We start from the raw sequence: 18,751 nt of genomic DNA on the forward strand, positions 1-18,751 counted from the left end.
ACTTCCTTGTCTAACAGGAAGGACAAGAGACAGGGGGAGGAGGGGTGCTGGGCAGACCTGTGTGTCTGTCAGGGTTTTTTGATTGTAAGCAACAGAAATCAGCTCAGGCCCCGTTAAGTCAAAGGCATCCCTAGAAGGCTTGGCATGTGGGGAGGGGGCATCCAATCAGGCCAGCTGGGGTTCATGCCCACATTTTGGCCTGGGGAGATGGGGGCACCTTGCAGATCCACACTTAACACATGTGGCCCTCGAGGCAAGAGTGCAAAGGGAGCCCCATATGCCGTTTGTTTACATATTTGAAAATTACAAATCATGCAAATAAACTTAAATCAAACATCATCTGTCCTCCTACTTTGGTGCAAATACCTAAAGGACCGGGAGTTCTAGGTTTGAGTTTAGAATCTCAGATGCCTTGGAGTTATGGGCACGGGTTGTGGCCTTCAGTGGAGGGTTGCAGTCAGCCGTTCCTGACCCCATATGAAGGGAGTCAGTAAAATAAATAATCCAACAGCACACCCTTCTTGCCTCCCGATCTCTTACTGGCACCTCCCAGTGGTCGAATCCAGCTGGACTCCAGAGGGCCTGGGAACCCACTGGGCTGTCCACAGGGTCATCATGCTTTGGCCAGGATGGGGAGTAGGGAGAGCAGGTGCGGAGGGGCTGACAAGTGTGAGTCTGGAGAAACATCTCTCTATTTGTGAGGCAAACAGTCCAGGCAGGATGGTAGATATTGATGGGTGCCTGCTCTTGGTGTTGGGAAGGAAATGGAGAGTGGGGTGACGTGTGGCAAAGAGGAGTGTGAGATTCCTAAGGACAGGAACTGAACACCACTCTGGCCAGTTACTGCTGTGCAGGGCTGTGGGCTGGGGTTGCCAGGGACTCTGGATTTTGAGTAGCAGGTCATCCAGATTTTGCAAGTAAAAAATTTTAAGATCAAAACATATGGGTAACTAAAGAAAAAAATATTTTATAGCATAGTGCAGGTCTAATAAACCCTATTCTCAGGCACCTGGGTGGGTCAGTAGGTTAAGTGTTGGCCTTCGGCTCAGGTCATGATCCTGGGGTCCTGGGATCGAGCCCCACATCAGGCTCCCTCTGCCCCCCTCTCCTTGTTCCTGCTCTATCTCAAATCAATAAATAAAATCTTAAAAAACAAAACCCATTCACAAACTAGATTTGGCATTGAGGCTGCTCCAAACAGAAACTAATTTGAAGCATCTGTGTCCATTTCAAATTCTGGGCGGAGTCTCTCACCTGTTTGGGCTTGGTTGTCCCTCTCTGGTCCAATCAACCATGGATGGAGAGAGGTCATAGTCCTGCTGCCCACTCAGCCAGGTGTGGAGGCCGAGAAAATTAAGGCCATTCCGCTTTAAGTTCAGCGTTAGCACAAGTACACCCATCCCAGGCCCCTGTGAATAAGAGTTGAACTTTACCTTACTACAGTTACGGGAAGAAAACAGCTTACCGCTTAAAATCCTAGAAAGCCCCATATTAGAATAAAAACAGAGCCCAGGCCAAGGGCAGGAAGCCCCTATTAGAATAAGAACAGAGCTCAATGTCCTTGAAAGCCCCATATCAGAATGTAAACAGAAATTCCTCCGCCCCTTCTGGAGGTCCCCTAGACCAGCCCTTTTTTTTTTTTTAATTTTAAAATTTATTTATGATAGTCACAGAGAGAGAGAGAGAGAGAGAGAGAGAGAGGCAGAGACACAGGCAGAGGGAGAAGCAGGCTCCATGCACCAGGAGCCCGACATGGGATTCGATTCCGGGTCTCCAGGATCGCGCCCTGGGCCAAAGGCAGGCGCCAAACCACTGCGCCACCCAGGGATCCCTAGACCAGCCCTTAAAACTAAGCTGGAACCCACCTCGGGGTCCAAGTCCCTGCTCTGCTGTGTCGGGTACACTTGGACCCAAGCTCGAGCTTGTAGATAAACCCTTGTGTGTTTGCATCGGTGTCGGCTCCTTGGTGGTTTCTCGGATTCGCAATCTTGGGCACGACACAGGGACAGGACGGTCAGTCTGGGAGCCGTGCAAGTCCCCTTGAGGGCAGCAGTGACCTAGGCATCTATCGCAAACACTTACTCTGGGGTGGTCATGAGGTACCTCTCGGTTTACCACCCAAGCTGTAACAAATGGCCATATGTGTAGTGGCTTAAAGTTCTTGTTTTTTCTTTCTTTCTTTCTTTCTTTCTCTTTCTTTCTTTCTTTCTTTCTTTCTTTCTTTCTTTCTTTCTTTCTTTCTTTCTTTCCTTCTTTCTTTCTTTTCTTTCTTTTTTTTCTTTTTTTTTCTTTCTTTTTTTAATTAAAGATTTATTTATTCGTGAGAGACATGGAGAGAGAGAGGCAGAGACTCAGGTAGAGGGAGAAGCAGGCTCCTCACAGGGAGCCTGATGAAGGACTCGATCTGGATCCTGGGATCACGCCCTGAGCCAAAGGCAGACGCCCATCCCTAGTGTCCTTGTAGTGGCTTAAAAACACAAATTCATTATCTCACAGCTTGGGGGCAGATGTCCGAATGGACTGAAATGAAGGTGTCAGTAGCTCTGCGTGCCTTTCGGGAGCCCTCGGGAGAACGCTCCTCCTTGCGCTTTCCAGCATCCTGGAGGACAGTCGCATCCCTCGGCTTGTGGCAACTTCCTCCATTCTCCAAAACAGCAATTGCCAGGTGAGTCTTTCTCACATTTCACCTGTCACGCTGATCTCCTTCCTTCTTCCACATGTAAAGGACCCTGTGACGGGCCGGGACAATCTCTTCATTTTAAGGTCAGCTGCTTGGTACCTTTAATTCCCTCTCGTCGTGTAAGGTAGCTTAGTCCCAGGTTCCAGGGATCCGGATGAAGACGCCAGGGAAGCAGTGGGGGTGGTGGTGGGGAAGCATTTTTATGCCTCCCTTTCTCGAACTTTGCTGGCCATCTGTGAGGTGGGGAGGGGGGGATAATCATGCCCTTATCACAATTGTTAAAGGATTCAGGTGGGAGCCCGTACAGTACACCTGGCACAGGCCCTGGCACATGGTAGGCACCCCCATTAGTCCCTTTCTCCCCCTCCTTTGAACTATTTGCTTCAATGTGGGCAGAGTTTGAGTTTACTCAAATGCAAAGATAGGCCAGTTCTGCCTACCTCAAAGAGCTGTTCCCTTGTTCCTTGATTCATTCATTCACTCATTCAATACTTATTGAGGGCCTACTATGTGCCAGACACTGGGATGTTATTTTAGGTGAGAGATCAGGAAAAGCATGCCTGAGTGACATGTGAAATGACAGTGTTTGTTGATTGACTTAATGATGTTAGGCTGATTTCCAGCTTGATTATGGCAGAACTGGATTAGCTGATTTTGTTGGTAATCAGTATGAATTACATAAGACTGCTTCCACAAACATTTGAAGGTTTCATAGCTTCATTTTTCTGTGTTGAATTTTACCATTTCTAAAAGAAGTGCCCCCCAAAGGGCCTATCTATCCATCCATCCTTTTATTTTTTTTTAATTTTTATTTTTTTTATGTTTTATTTTTTTAATTTATTTATGATAGAGAGAGAGAGAGAGAGAGAGAGAGGCAGAGACACAGGCAGAGGGAGAAGCAGGCTCCATGCACCGGGAGCCCGATGTGGGATTCGATCCCGGGTCTCCAGGATCGCGCCCTGGGCCAAAGGCAGGCGCCAAACCGCTGCGCCACCCAGGGATCCCCTATCCATCCTTTTAGAACAGGATGGACATTCTTCTGAATTAGCTCATATTCCTCCCAGGGGCTCTGAAGGTAGCAGAGAGACTCTGCTAGTCCTGTGTCTGTCCCTGTCTGTGACCTCCCTGCAAGGCTCAGCAGCCGGGAGCCTCCACAGGAGGAAAAGCACTTTGGGTCCCCAGCAGAAAGATACCAGGAAAGGCAGGGCATAATTATTTTGTTCTCCCCACATCTTCAGTGTGCAGAAAGGCCATCAGGGGCAGACGGAGGAAGAGGGTTCTGGCGTCTGACCAAGCCCGGGTCATGTGCTGGTCAGTCCCCCCTTATGCCTGTGACCCATCGTGCTCCTGGGCTGCTGGTGACGCCAACATCTCAGGATCCACTCTAGTTAACCCCGCTTCCTTTTTCCATATCAGAACACAGCTCTGTGACCCTCCGGGCCTCCGTGGTCGCCAGAGGATGGACGCTGGCTGGAGCAAATGATGGTAAAATAGCTTTGATTTGCAAAGCACCAGCTCACGGACTTCTCACCAGACCATTTTATAATAAGGAGCCGAGGCTCAGAGAGGGTAAGTGATATGCTTAAGAAAGTGGGTGAACTTGGATTAAACTCAGCTTCACCTGGACTTCATATAACATGTTTCTTCTTTCTTTTTAAAGGTTTTATTTATTTATTCATGATAGACATAGAGAGGGAGAGAGATAGAGGCAGAGACACAGGCAGAGGGAGAAGCAGGCTCCATGCAGGGAGCCTGATGTGGGACTCGATCCCAGGTCTCCAGGATCAGGCCCTGGGCCAAAGGCAGGCGCTCAACCGCTGCGCCACCCAGGGATCCTGTTTCTTCTTTCAAAATACATCTGAACCTTCATACTTTTCCCCACCCCCACTGCCATCTGTGTCCAGCCACTGTCACATCTCACCCGGACTGTCATGGCAGTCTCTGCCCTGGCCTCCCTGATTATGTCCCCCCACCGCCTCCACCCTATGGTCTGTTCTCAGCCCAGCAGTCCCTGAGATGCTAAGTCCCTCCTCTGCTTAAAACTCTTCTGTGGCTCCCATCTTACTCCCTGCAGCCTCGCCCTGGCTTATAATGGTTTGTAAGCCCCATATGTTCCTTCTTTGTCCTGATCTCTTGTCATTTGTCCTTTTGCCCTCCTCAATTCAGTCACACAGACCTCCTTGCTCTTCCTTAATCATACCAGGAATGCTTCTACCTCAGGGCCTTTGCATTGGCTGTTCCCTTTGCCTAGGAAACTCTTCATTAGACAGCCACATAGACCTGTTTCAAGACCTTGCTCAGAAGTCACCTCCCTGATCCATCTCTGACAACTTTAAAAAAAAAATAATAGTTCTTTCCTGCCACCCTGATTCCCTCCTCTTTCTTTATTCTTCTCCCTCGGACTTCTCAGTATTTAACATACTGTATCACTTACTTCTTTTGTTGGTTATCCACCCTTCTCCATGAGAATGTCAGCTTCATGAAAACAAGGTGTTTTGTCTGTCATGCTCTCCTGCATTCCTAGCATTAAGAACAGTGCTTGGCACATAGTATGCGCTCAATAAATATTTGTTGAGTGAGTGACTCCATAGTTATTGTTCTATCCACCACACATACCACTTTGCTGGATTGGCTTCTTGTCTATAGAAATGCCAATCCTTGCCAACACTTGCTATAGTCAGACGTTTCCATTTTCTCCAATATGCAGGCATAAAGTAGTCCCTTTGTAGGGACTCTTTGTAATCTCTTTGTAATTTTCAAATGTTTTTTGATACGCCTGGGCACTCAGGTATTGACATGTCTTAGGGACAGTGGGCCTGTTTCTCCCTCTGGTTGGAAGTCCAGAGCTTTCAAGGAGACCATTTCTTGAGAAAATGGGAAATGGGTCTTTTGTTTTGGATTATAATATGACAAGCCACTCATGTAAAACAAAGTTAGCATCTGCTCTGCACACCGGGTTTAATATTTAGGGATAATTTAAAACCAAGGAAAAGGCAGAGTTATTAATAAACAGTTGAGGGGAAGTGTGAAGAGAGAGTATGAAAATCTTCAATTGAAAAAGCAACTGTAGTTAGCATCCAAAATAAGACCCTGCTTAGCATTCTGTTCTGCTCATTTGCAAATTAAGAGATGTATTGTTTTAAAAATAATTAAGTCTAATTTTGTATGTTTGGGAGATAGCTCTCCACTGGCTTAAAAATATTTATTTATTTGCAATGCTCTGAATACAGATTAATCTCCATCGCTAAGCCAAGTGTTTGCTGTTTATGTACACTCAAATGCTCACCAAGGCAAAGCTGGTATCTCTGGAGGAGTGTTATGATAGCTGGGGTTCTTGGGAGTTGTATTTGGACACCAGAATTCCTTTAGGGCAGAGATCTTAGCAACTATTGGGTCTAGTTTTGTTCATTTTACAGGTGTAAACACAGAGGCCCAGAGAGGTGAAGGATTTGTCTAAGGTCACACAGCAAGTCAGCAGCAGGACTAGGATTAGAACAGAGACCTCTTCCAGGCTCAGCTGGAATTGTCTACCAAATCTGTGTGTCTCATTTTTCAATCATGCTTTTAACACATCCATGTGCTACCTGTACTGTTGTTTATGTAAAGGTTTTCTCCCTTAAATTAGTTCACTTATAAAATGTGAAGCCTTTTATTTAAAAGGAAAAAAAATCACAGATGTAAATGGAAAATCTTATTCCTCACCCAAATAGAAAGTACATGAACATTAATACAAGGCAAACAAAACAATGATATTAAGTTCTAGGAAGGCAACTGTGATTGGTTAAGACAGCAACTCACATAAAACAAAAGTTAGTATCTGCTCTGCACACCAAGTTTAATATTTAGCTACCCTTAGAGCTTTGGGCTGAGACTGGCTCTCTGTTGAAAAGAGACAACAGCAAGTGTTCAGTATCTGTACCACCAGCCTGAGACTTTCCCCTTGTCGTTTATTAGGTTTGAAAGGGAATGGAAAGGGGATCAATTTCTCCCAAGGTGATTAATGTGGTCTAAAATTATCTCTCAAGAACTACTACAGGTCCTCACTTTAGATGAACCTGGACTGTGAGACCTTCTTTTCTTGTGCCCACCCTCCTTTCTCACTAGAGGAGGCCCTGCAGTAGATAAAAAAAGGAAGTGTCAAATGGTAGCTTTCAGGAACATTCTTTAAGAGGCAGCTGTTTGGGTCCTTTGCCTTTATTTCTTCACCTTTTTCTCTTTCCTGTTGATTGGAATTTGGATGTGATGGCTGGAATCAGGCAGCCATGGCAGATAGTGAGGTGACCCTAAGAATGGAGTCTTCATACAGGGAAGCAACAAAATAGAGGAAGCCTCGACTCTTGAACCTCAGATTTTTTTTAAAGAAAAATGAACTTCTATTGTTTACAGTTTCTATTACATTGGGTCTCTGCTGTTCATAGTCAAAGTTCATTCTAATAAAAAAGGAGAATAAGTGAACTCTGGATTAGGAATTAGAAGATCTGAGTTCTAGTTCCATTTCTTCAACCCATACTCACATCCATGTGAGTGAAACAAGAAATAGTCTTTGCTTTGCACTCCCCGGTACCTATTTTAAGCTTCCAAAGAGGTTTGCCCCTTGGGAACTCTCAGTTCTGCTCAGAGATCTACGTGTTTCTAGTCCAAGGCAGTGGTGGGAGCAGGGTGCCCAGGGAAGGAGCAGGGTGGGGGCTGGTCTCTGCCTGAGTTTATCTCAGGTGTTACCCTGTCAAGGAGGCCATCGAGGTACAAATGGTACCCAGATGTGTGGGAGGATTCTGTATGAGAGGGATAGCAGTCCTCGATAACTGCTAAATAGTATCACACGTAGAGCACGCCTGTCCTTAAACTGCCTTATCTCCTTCCTGCCAAACCACGCCAAGCGTATCCATAAAAGTGCAAACAACTCATTCCTCTCTTCCCCTCAGAACATCCTCAGCAGCTGCACAGTTGTTATGTATTTTTAAAAAAGCATTTAAAACCTCTCAGAATTTAGCAACAATCACCATGGATACTCATCACTGAAATCCTTTGTTACCATGGCAACATTCCACCCTTCACCCCCCCAACCCCCCATCCCCATCTTGCCTGTTTACCCTGAAACTGACACATTGGTTATGGTGAATGATAGGAAAAGATTTGAGTGGAACTTCCAAGGGCATAGAAGCATGAAATGTCTTGCCAGAAAATAGGTATTTTTCCATTATTGTAATAAGTACTATGTTTCACTCTCCTATTTTACCAAGAATAGATGACTATTATTACAGCGGGAAAGAGGAAGATCAATGATGAATTAAAGCAAAAACGATCCCTTTTGTCTTATCCTGCAGGTGATTTTTAATAGCCCTTCTTGCTGCATTCAAAATGTGATGAGTAGCAACCTAGGAGTATTAAGGCGTGGGTCTCATTTGACCCACTTCTTGCAGTTTTCAAATACCCTCCAAGAAACCCCCTTAGAAGCAACAAACAAATCTGTACAAAGGTATTTACAGCAACATTCATGGAATGGCCAGGGTAGAGAAATGACCGTGTGCCTGATGTTAAGAGAGTGGTTGGGTGAACAGAATGTGGCACAGTGCAATTTTTTGTAGCATTTACGGATGACAAGCAGGACATGGCTGTGCATTTACTACTTCAGAGAAATAATGTGAAGCAAATCAAGCAGAATACTGTTGATCCTGGTGATTGTCGGCATGTGCCCTGAAAATGTTTGCATGTACCTTAAGTGAAATTAGAGAGAATGGTGGGATTCTGAACTCTTTGTTGGTCAATGATGTTTTTAAGAATCTGAGAATGCCTTGGACTATCTCCCCAGAAAAATCCCCAGACATATAACATTTTGCATGTAATTCTAGGAGTTTCATTGGTCCCTTGATGTCTGTTCAAGGGCCACCCCTCCCCATAAGGGCCCACTCACTCCGGGTTTAAGGCATAATATTCATTTAGTTCAATCTTGGTCATTAAGTTGTTTACTTCCATTAAAAAGCCAAAACCCAAACTAAAACATTCTCAGAGACTCTGGATATATATACTACTTGTTTGCTGTTTGTTCGCCCCTACTAGAATGTGAACTCCATGACAGCAAGGGGATTTGATGGTCCTGCTTACTATCTATACCTCTAGTACCTAGAACAGTGTATGTTCTCGTAGCAACTGCTCAATATTTCCTGAAGGAAAGAATTACTGAAGAGCAGATCCAAATGCAATAATAATAATATTAATAATATTAATGTATTATTATTAGAATTGCGGCTTTGTGCATGAATCACCCACGTTATTGCACATTGTAAACCACTTATTCGCCTTGCTGTGCAGGACATGATACTCCACATGTGAATATACCATAACGTATTCATCCATTTTACTGTTGGTGGGCATTGGGGTTCGGTTTCTTTCTTTTGTTTTAATTTTTTTTTTTTTTTTTTTTTTTTTTTTGCTATTAGGGATAATACCACCTGGAACATTCTAGCACATGTCTCTCAGTGGGCAGATGGGTGCATTTCCATCAGAATGGAATTGCTGGATTACAGTGTCTATGCGTGTTTAGTTCTAGAAGACATTGCTAAACTGTTTTCTAAAGTGGTGGTACCAATTTTTGCTGCTGTTCAGGTGATTCTGCACGTCTCTGTCTCCAGGCCTACTAGGTCATTCTACGGTCCCATATTTCCTGTAAAGCCGCCTGTGGACATAATCACCCCTTCTTCTCTCACTGTGGTTTCTTTCTTAGTGAACCATTCACCTCTGCCTGGGTGATTTATCTCCTTAATAAAGCTTCCCTCTTTCTTCTATTGGTTGCCTCAAAACACGAGATGCTAATGTTTGTTGAATACATGAGTGACTAATTAAAATCTTCTGGGACAAATCTCAAACATTTGCTGTCCTGTTTTTATTTTTAAGCCACATGTTAAGAGGAAAACTGAGCCACTGAAATCCACTAAATTAAAAACATACCACCAGCAGACCAGGACTATGTTGTTCTAATGCTCAGCTTATGCCACAGTCACTGCAAGCCAGGGAATGATTTGCCCCTAGTTTAGCAGGACCAAAGGTAATTTCTGGAATTTGCCTGCAGTACTGGGTGGGGATGCCACATGGAGTCCCAGGAACCTGTCCAGGTGGGTTGTGAGGCTTGTTTCCACTGTGTTATTTCCCAGAGATGAAATGTTGCAAACTCATCATTTGTCATGAGTCCCAGAGGCTTGAATCTCACCTTCCCAGACCGTGGGAATGGAAGGAAAAACAGAACCACACTGAGTGCCTAACGTGGGGAAGGCCCTGGATGAGGGGCATTCTCCTAAAAGAGCTCATTTAATTTCCTTGAATTCCTCAATGACACCAGCATCCCCTTCCTCAGTCTTCCCCCTCAGGGAACAGCCTCTTTGTTCACCTCACTCACAGAGGTAGAAACGTAGGCGCCTCCCTTGATGGTCCTCTTGCCCTTATTCCCGCATCCGCCCTGTTGCCAAGTCCTGCAGTTCCTACTTCCAAATATATCTCCAACCTTCCCACTTCTGTCCACCCCCACTGCCACCATCCTGGTCCAAACTATGACTGTCCCCTCCTGCACTCCTGCCAGCAGGCTCCAAGCTGGACTTTTACTGCCATTCCTGTTGCCTATAGCTTATTCTCTACCAGAGTGAGCTTTGAAAATCTCTTCTTAAAATCCTTCACTGACTCCCTGTAGCAGATGTAGTGAGCACCCTGCTTATATCCCCTTGACACACCCCATGTCTGGGCTTGCAGAGCTGATGGCTCCCAACAGTAACCCCTAAGGCTCAGCTGAGAGTTTATCTGGCTATTTATAGGCAGGCTACAAGTGCCAGGAATTAGCACTGCTCCCTCCTCCTCGAGCCAGCCTCAACCGATGATGGGTGGTAGCTGCTGGATAAATATCTTGCCCCTGGGCAGGGGGTTATGTTGAGTGTAGATTTGGGTCCTGTTGCCCCAGTGGTAATCTGCTTAGTGTTATGCTCTATATTTGCTTCCTTTGCCTTATCCTCTCCTCTACCAGAGTCCACTTCCACCAAATACATCACTTGCTCTCACATCTTTGTCTCAGGGTCTGCCGTTGGAGGGGGTCTTCAAGAGGACGTGACTGCCGCTTGATCCTCCAGTTGGACCTGGGCAACCAGAGGCTGCTCACTGCCTCCCCTGTCCTTGGAATGTACCCTCTGCCCACCATGTCCACAGTGGGGGCCGTTTCCAAAGACGCGGCCCTAAGAGAGCAACGTGGTGCTAAGGTCATCTGGACACTATGTGTCACCAAGCCTGTCTTTGTGCCCTCCACTGGCCTGGAGGACATTATAACAAACCTAGATGCCCTTACTAAAATTGACCTACAAGACTTCAGGGAGAGCCAACAAATCCTGTCCTCGCCAACATGAAAACGTCTTCAATGAGAAAGGTTGTCCTCTGAACTAGGACAGCCTTGGACATTCTCAATGCCTTGCAAGGAGGCACTGGTGCCATTATCTGAATAGAATGTTGTGTGTTTATATCCAAGGAGACTGCTAACATAATCATCTTTATTAAATCACACCAGGACACTTATAATCCCCAGAGCGATCTGACCCCAGCCTAGGGGCCTTAATCAACCAGTGGCTCAGATCATGGGGCTCTCCCTGAAAAGAATGGTTACTTATTTTGGAAATCATTATCATGATCTGTGTTTTCTAGGTGCCTGTATGGATTGCTGTGGGATCTGGCCCCTATGTGGCCAGATAGCCGCCAACGAGCCACCTCCATGCTAGCAAATTCTCTTGCTGACTGCTCCAGACACCCTGTGAGAAAGGCAGCGGATGGGGAACGGTCACGGTCACAGTCACGAGGTGGGCAGTGTTGGTGGAGGTCAGAGGGGGGATGTGACTCCAGCTTGACCTGGGAGCTGGGGATCTGGGGAGCTCACAGGCCCCTCACCCCTCCCTGCCCTGGCAATATGCGTTCCACCCACCATTTTGGGGTGGGAGCCATTTACCAGGACAACGCATTGAGAGGGTAAGGTGACTTCTTAAGACCAAGCAATGTACCCGGTAAGACCTCTGGACAAACTTTGGAGGTTCCGGCTGCTGTGTGAAGTCCCCCTTCTTCTGCAGCTACCCGGACACGCCTGGATAGTCCCCTGCTTGTGCACACAGCCTCTGGCTCTGGAGGGTCTGCCTCTTCCTTTCGCCTGTCCGTGCCCTCCATGTGCCCAGAGGCAGGGACAGTTTATGAACCCACAAAGCCAGATTTGGATGCTCTCCACTGCTCGTGAGATAATGTCCAAATGCTCCATCTGGGCTATAGTGCAGGTGTAACCTAGTCCCCCAGCGCCTCCTTCTTTACTCTAGCTGCACTTTTCTGCAGATGCGGAGGTTCTGTGACCTCAGGGCCTTTTCCCAGGCACTTCTGTCCCTATGCTTTCTATATATATAATACATGTATATGTATATTTTATTGAAGTTCGACTTGCCAACATGTATAACACCCACTGCTCATCCTGTCAAGTGCCCTCCTCAGTGCCTGTCACCCAGTCACCCCATCCTCCCACCCGACTCCCCTGTCCCTATGCTTTTTTTTTTGGGCCATCTCCCCAGAAAAGCCTTCTCTCACTCCTCATTTTTTTTCAAATATTTTATTTATTTATTCATGAGAGACACACAGAGGCAGAGACACAAACAGATTGAGAAGCAGGCTCCCCACAAGGGGCCTGAAGCTGGACTGGATTCCAGGACCCCGGGATCACGGCCTGAGCTGAAGGCAGAGGCTCAACCACTAAGCCACCCAGGGGTCCCTCTCACTCATTTAAATTCAGCATCTCAGGGGTGCCTTCCTGGCTTATTCAGCAGAGTGGGCGACTCTTGATCTCAGGGTTGTGGGTTTGGGTCTCACCTTGGGAATAGTGATTGCTTAAAAATAAAATAAAATAAATTAAATTCAGCACCCCATGTTAACCTCTCTGTCAGCTCCCTGTTCTTTTCCTTTCTAGCCTGTATCACCATTTGTAATGATAAACTTGTCTCCTTATTTGTTTAATGTTTACGCTCCTTCCTAAACTGTAAACCTTTTTTGAGGATAGCCCTGTCTTATCAAATTGCCGAAGCGAGCACAAAGACTTTATTATTCATGATAGAGAGAGAGAGGGAGAGAGAGAGGCAGAGACACAGGCAGAGGGAGAAGCAGGCTCCCTGCGGGGAGCCCCATGTGGGACTCGATCTTGGACCTCAGGATCAGACGCTCAACTGCTGAGCCACCCAGGCGTCCCCTATCTGTCTCATCCACCACTGCCTACCCACGGCTGAGTTTACAGAGGTGCTCAATACATATTGATTAAATGAATGAATAAAGCATTACTATTATCCCCATTTCACAGATGAGTAGAACGCTGACACCCGGGGTGGCTGAATCATTTGCTCTAGGTCACATGACTGGAAATGAACAGGTCTGGATTCAAACCCAGTGCTGCCTTTTCTGTACATGTCTAGGAGTAGGGCTGCTGAGTCACATGGTAAGTGTACCTTTAACTTTTTAGGGGTCTGCAAACTGATTTCCAAAGTTGTACCATTTTACATCATGGAGGCAGAGTGGGTCAGAGGCAGGTGCTGCCTATGGATTGGATGTTGTGTCCTAAAATTCCTCTGATGGAATCCTAACCCTAATGTGATGGTATCTGGAGGTGGAGCCTTTGGGAGGTGATTAGGTGAGACTGGGTTATGAGAGTGGGGCCCTCCAACTCCTTATAAAAAGAGGAAGGGACACAAGAGCTCTCGGTGTGCACACACCAAGGAAAGCCCTGTGAGGACATAACCAGCAAGAAAGCACTCATGAGGGACTTTGCCAAGCCGGCACCCCATCTCAGACTTCCAGCTCCCAGACTGTGAGCAGTAATGTTTGTTGTTGAAGCTGCTTAGTCTATAGTATTGTTAGAGCCTCAGGGATCTGTGGAGAATTCAGAAGGCGCCGACTGATTCTCTGAGGAACTCACAGGCCTGCTCCTTTCCTAGGACTGGGATGAGTAAGGTTTGTCAAAGGGACTATAAACACTCAGTTATCCATCAACTTTTGAGTAGCTCAAGCAAATACACATCCATACAAACAAAACTGATTCCTCATCGGGATTATTCTAGCTAATGCCAGAGACCTTTGCAGTGGAGATAGTTCCAGGCTTCATGTGGGGCTGCTGTGCTGCCCAGGTCCAGGGTTGCCATTCCCACAGTAGTCATCCTCCAGGGGTGGCGCCTCCTAGCGGTGAGGGACCCGGTGGCTCTACTTTGCCCTCAGACACAGATCCGGCTCTCTGGAAATGTCAGTGGCTTGGCTTTCTTCTGCCTTCAAAAAGGCTCTGGAACCAGGGAATGTGGCCTTAGTGATCCAGACTCCAATTAGGAAGGCAGTGTTGGAGGCTGGCTCACAGGAGCCTGCAGGTGGCTGGTGAGGGTCCCCAGAGAGCCCCAAAAGTGGCCCCTGAGTTCTCTACAGATTTTCCCTCCCGGGGTTGTCTGCTGGTTCAAAGGGCAGAATGAGGAGCGCTCGGTAATTGCATTGAGCTGGAGGCGCTCGATTGCCTATTACGGGACTTTTGAAGTTATTTGATGTGGGGAAAACCTCTGCACTGCTGACCTGCCTCTAAGCTGCAGCAGGAACAGACAGCCCAGGCTCAGCACCAAGGGAGTCAGAATGCCAGAGACGTCTCTGTCCCTTTGGTGTTAGCGATCCCCTCCTGGGCACAGCTAGGCCAGGCCAGGCACTTAAAAATAATCATGTTTATCGAAGAGTCATTTATGGGCAATCGTGCTAGAACAGTCATCTCAATGGCAGCGTGATTCATGGGCAACAGTGCACCCATTTTAAGTGGATGGTTGGATGAGGTTTGACAGATTTATATACCTGTGTAACCACCACTCCAGTAAAGATGCGGAACATTTCCATCACCCCAGAAACTTTCCTCATATCTTTTTGCCATTAATCGCCATCCCCTCCCTGACAGCCATTGACTGATCTACTTTGTATCACTGTTGATCCCTAGAATTCCATATAAATGGAATAATACCATGCGTAATACTTCTTCTGTCTGGCTTCTTTTGCTCAGCATGATGTTTTTGATATATATCCATGTTATTCCGTGTGTCAGGAGCACATTTCTTTCTGTTGCTAAATAGTATTCCCTTCTGTGAATAGGCCACCATTTCTTTCTCTGTGCACACATCAGTGGACATCTGGGTCACTTCCAGGTTGGGGCTTTATTTACTTATTTTATTTTTAAATATTTAATTTATTTATTCATGAGAGACGCAGAGACAGAGGCAGAGACCTAGGCAGAGGGAGAAGCAGGCTCCATGCAAGGAGCCCGATGGGGGACTTGATCGTAGGACCCCTGGATCACGCCCTGAGCCGAAGGCAGACACTCAACCAGTGAGCCACCCAGGCATCCCCAGGTTGGGGCTTTAATGAATAAAGCTGCTGTGTCCAAGTCTCTGTATGGGCATATGTTTTCATTTATCTTGGGTAAATGCCTGGGAGTGGAATTGCTGGGTTGTGTGATAAGTGTATATCCAGCTTTAAAAATATTGCCAAATTCTTTTCCAAAGTTGTACTGTTTTGCATTTCCACCAACAATGCATGAAACTTCTAGTTGCTCCACGTCCTCACACTCAATATTGTCTGTGTTCTTACTAATTTTAGCCATTGTGGGAGGCATGTAGTGGTATCTCATTGACGTTTTAATTTGCATTTCCCTGATGATTAATGCCTTTGCACACCTTTTCAGGTGCTTATTGGCCATTTATATACCTTCTTTTGTGAACTGTTTAGATATTTTGCCCCCATTTTATTGGGTTATTCACTTATTACTGAATTAAAGATCATATTCCAAAGGCAAGGAATGAAGTTATTCAAAATTCTCAGTGTGGTGGGAGGCATTTCTAGTCTCCCTTTCTGTCTGGGGTCTGGCCAGGATAACAGGGTAGAAGGGGGGGCGGCTTTGATAAAATAACATTAAGGTGGAGAGAGATTACTTTAACATAAAAGCACCCAGAGATTAACCCCAAACTTTAGTACTCATGAGAGTTCCCTAGAGGACTAACCCATAGATTCCCTCGGAGCCCTGCTCCAGAGGATCTGATAGGGAGGTCTAGGGTGGGGCCTAAGAATCTGCATTTCTAACAAGTTCCCAGTTGCTGCCAATGCTGCTGGCCTAGGGACCACACTTTGAGTAACATCAGAATGATGACTGAGGTTGAGGTTAGACCACAGTGACGAGCTCTTCCTCCTCCTTCTTCTCCCATTCATTATCTCTGAATGGCCCCCCTCCTTTTGTCCACCCAGCCCTCCCACCCTGCAGAGTAATTATATGGAATAGAATGGTGGACAACCCACACTATCAACGTGGAAAGGATCAAAGGGGTCCAGGGGCCCAAGGGACCAAGGAAGATAGAGAAAAGTATCAAGGCAGAGAGCTTTCCCCACTGACTGCAAAACTAGACATACCAGTCACCCTGAAAGTTGGGAACAGGTCATGAACTTGTTGCCCCCTTCCTGGATATCCATCTCTTTTTTTTGGTGGTAGTGGTGGTGATGGGTAATGTCTTCACTGTGTTTAAAATTCTTTTTTTTTTTTTTTTTAAGATTTTATTTATTTATTAGAGACAGAGAGCACAAGCAAGCACACAAGCAGGGGGAGTGGCAGGCAGAGGGAGAGGGAGAAATAGGTTCCCTGCTGAGCAGGGAGCCTGGTGTGGGGCTCTATCCCAGGACCCCAGGATCATACCCTTGCTAAAGGCAGACACTTAACCAACTGAGCCACCCAAGTGCTCTAAAATTCTTTTGAATGAGTTGTCAACATTTATACATTGACAATAATGTAAGGTCATATTTCTGGCTAATAGTTGCAACCAAACTGTTCTAAAACTTGCATGTGCAGGGTACAGTTATGGAGTGAGTGACTCTGGCATTTGGTTTTAAGATATATGAAAACATTTTGGGACAGTGAGACCTGGAGAGATACCAAGAATCTTTTAGGGCGTGTACATATAGGTGTGTGTGTCCACAAATGTTTTTTTCTCATATGTATGTTTATTGGGCCAAAAAAAACCCCTCCCTGGAAACTTAGTGGTAAAGACATTTTGATTTTGCAAGCAGCTGGTTGGAGGAAATTTACAAACTACAAAGAGTAAAATATAAATAAAGAAGCTAAAAAGAAGAAATGGAAAGGAAAGAACACCTACGGTTGCCAGTAACTTGAAACGGAGGAAATAAGAAACATTTTCGATTTCAGCTAAGCCCCTAGAATTTTTCAGAGTGCCTTAAATGAGAAAAATAAGGAGGTGGAGTGAGTGTGGGAGAGGACATTGCCAACGTAGATGAAGCTAAAAATTGAAATTCTTGTTAAACAATCCTAAAAAATTGGCATTCAGAGTGTGCTATTAATAAAAATGCTCCTTCCAAAAAGATGACTTGGTGTAAACTACTTTTCCCCTTTATGCTTCCCCTGCTCATGCTCAGACCCTCCGGGCATAAAGGGTCCCAACTTAGTTTTTTTTTTTTTTTTTTTTTTAAGATTTTATTTATTCATGAGAGACAGAGAGAGGGGCAGAGACACAGGCAGAGGGAGAAGCAGGCTCCCTGCAAGGAGCCCGTTGCAGGACTCGGTCCCAGGACCCCAGGATCATGCCCTGAGCCAAAGGCAGACACTCAGTCACTGAGCCACCCAGGTTTCCCCAACTTCAGTTTTTGCTGTGTATTAGCTGTGTGACCTTGGATAATTTCCTAGATCTTCCTTCCCCCCCCACCCCCGCCTTTTTTTTTTTTTTTAAAGATTTTATTCAGTTAAGATAGGGAGAGCACACAAGCAGAGGGAACAGCAGAGGGAGAGGGAGAAGCAGGCTTCCCTGTTGAGCAGGGAGCCTGGTGTGAGGCTCTATCCCAGGACCCTGGGATCATGACCTGAGCCTTAAGGCAGATGCTTCACCCACTGAGCCATTCAAGTGCCCCTTACTAGACCTCTCTGAACCTCAGTTTCTTTTTCTATAAAATGGGGATAATGAAAGCTATTTCTTCGGGGGAAACTGGACAAAACTCAGCAGTAGGCCTTAGGCCAAACTTGAAAGGCCTTACGGGGCGGAAAATCTTGTAAAGGAGCGGGTGGGTCTAGAGGAAACCAACTAATCAGAGGAAACACCTCTTTGAAGAGCCCACAAGTGAGCTCCTGCCTCCAGGAAGGTGGGCTAGGTTTGGCTCCAACTTTCTATTGTTTCAAAGAGTTACTGAAAATCCCCTTGCTTATGTGATCTCTCCATTTTTAAGTGTTGACCGTCAACTCACATTTTCCCAAGACAGCCACGAAATCAAACAGAACAGATTCTGCAGGACACACTTGGCCACCATTCTCTGGTTTACATCACTTGTCTTAAAGAGGAAGGGAATGAGCTGGTTTCCACGCTGGGAAGATCTTGTGTTCCATTTGAGCTTTGGTGCAGGGCTGTCGTGCGGAATGCAAGCAGACAGCGCCAGCGGCTAACACTACCCAGTTCCTAATGGGTGCCAGACACTGTTCTAGGCGCTGTACCTAAATAAAACAGTTCATGTGATACCCCAACCATGACGCTATTTCATTCGGGTCACAAAGGGGTTAAATAAACCGGCGGCGGCAAGTCCATTTTCAGCACCAGTTAAGTCACGGATTGAAAACTGCTGGTAGGAGGGCGTAGTTCCTTCAGGGACTTAGAGACGAAGGTTGACTCCCCACGCCTTGTGGTTTTCTTAGGACAGGCGAAGGGTTCCTGGTCGGGGGACGGACAGCCAGTGTGCATCCTCCTGGCGGGGGGCCACTGTGCATTTGGGGATTAGCAAAAGGAGTGACTGACTGCACGGGGAGGGAGGAACGTGCGAGGGGGTCCTGCCGCCCAGAAACCCAGCGGCAGAGACAACTAACTTTTCTTGGCGGACGAGGGAGAGGGGGCCGTGGTCTTCCTAACCCCGGGGCTTGGCTCGGGCCCCCCTGTGACTGCCCCCAGGGCCAAGCTCCCACCTCTAAGGGCAGAGCGCGCGCGCACGTGTGCGTGTGTGTGTGTGTGTGGGGGGAGGACTTGGTGATCGAGGGTC

At 46.4% G+C, this 18,751-nt stretch overlaps 1 long non-coding RNA gene across 2 annotated transcripts; it reads left to right on the plus strand.

The window, feature by feature from the left end:
* Positions 1-6,538: 6,538 nt before the first annotated feature.
* On the plus strand, positions 6,539-18,236 carry LOC140619326 (uncharacterized). Of its 2 annotated transcripts, none has more exons than XR_012019212.1 (4): positions 6,539-7,866; positions 10,734-11,502; positions 13,026-13,160; positions 17,954-18,236. It is a non-coding gene; the product is annotated as an uncharacterized lncRNA (long non-coding RNA). The 2 variants fall into 2 exon arrangements; XR_012019213.1 differs by having other exon boundaries at positions 6,683-7,866; positions 11,351-11,502.
* Positions 18,237-18,751: the final 515 nt, after the last annotated feature.

The sequence above is a fragment of the Canis lupus genome, chromosome 27, assembly GCF_048164855.1.
Source record: "Canis lupus baileyi chromosome 27, mCanLup2.hap1, whole genome shotgun sequence".
Lineage (NCBI taxonomy): Eukaryota > Metazoa > Chordata > Mammalia > Carnivora > Canidae > Canis > Canis lupus.